Genomic DNA, 830 nt, shown 5'->3' with positions numbered 1-830 from the left:
TCATCACCTGTAGACGTCACATCCAGCTTCTTCACCCACTCACTTCAGACAGACACCAGTGAGTAGTGATCTTCCAGAACTAAAAAGGTGGAGTGGAGATGCATCACTTCTTGGCCTTTTCTATTTTTATTTATCTTTCATTGCTAAGTTTACTAATTTATTCATTTGGGGGATTCGGTGAGCAACTTGCCCTGGAGCATGTATAGTGGTCAAAGAAGTCATGGGAGTAGGATGTCAAACTTAGGTTATCAGGTTTGGTGTTGGCAAACTTCTTTACCTAGTGAACCACCTTGCTAGTCCTTCTCTGCTTTTTATTTTTATGATGTTTCATTTAAAAATTTTTAAAATTTTTATTTTATGAGTATGAATGTATTGCCTGCATGTATGTGAGTGCACCCGTGTCTTGCAATGCCATGGTCAGAAGAGGGCTTCGGAGTCCCCTGGAATTGGAGTTAAGGACGGTTCGTAGCCTCCATGTGGGTGCTGGGAATCAAACCCTGGTCCTCTGCAAGAGCAGTCAGTGCTCTTAACCGCTGAGCAATCTCTCCAGCCTAACAGCCAGTGCTTTTAACTGCTGAGACATCTCTTTAGCGCCCCACCCCCTTAAATAAAAAACTACACACATTATGTTTTATAGCTTTTTCTTTTTTAAATCAGTGAGGGCCCATGAGTTTTGTTGGGGTGTTTTATCCTTTTAGGCTTTCTGTTTCCCACTAGGCTTGTGCTGTACAGCAGACCCTTGCCTTTTGTTTGTCTCTTGACTTTGACTCCTTAAAGGGTCTGGGCTGTTTTGTTGAGCACTCCCTTAAGGTTTGTCTGTTTCTTTGTGG

Source organism: Nannospalax galili, unplaced genomic scaffold, assembly GCF_000622305.1.
Source record: "Nannospalax galili isolate Female #2095 unplaced genomic scaffold, S.galili_v1.0 scaffold3916, whole genome shotgun sequence".
Lineage (NCBI taxonomy): Eukaryota > Metazoa > Chordata > Mammalia > Rodentia > Spalacidae > Nannospalax > Nannospalax galili.
The sequence above is the reverse complement of the archived record's forward strand: the minus strand, read 5'-3'. Positions refer to the sequence as shown.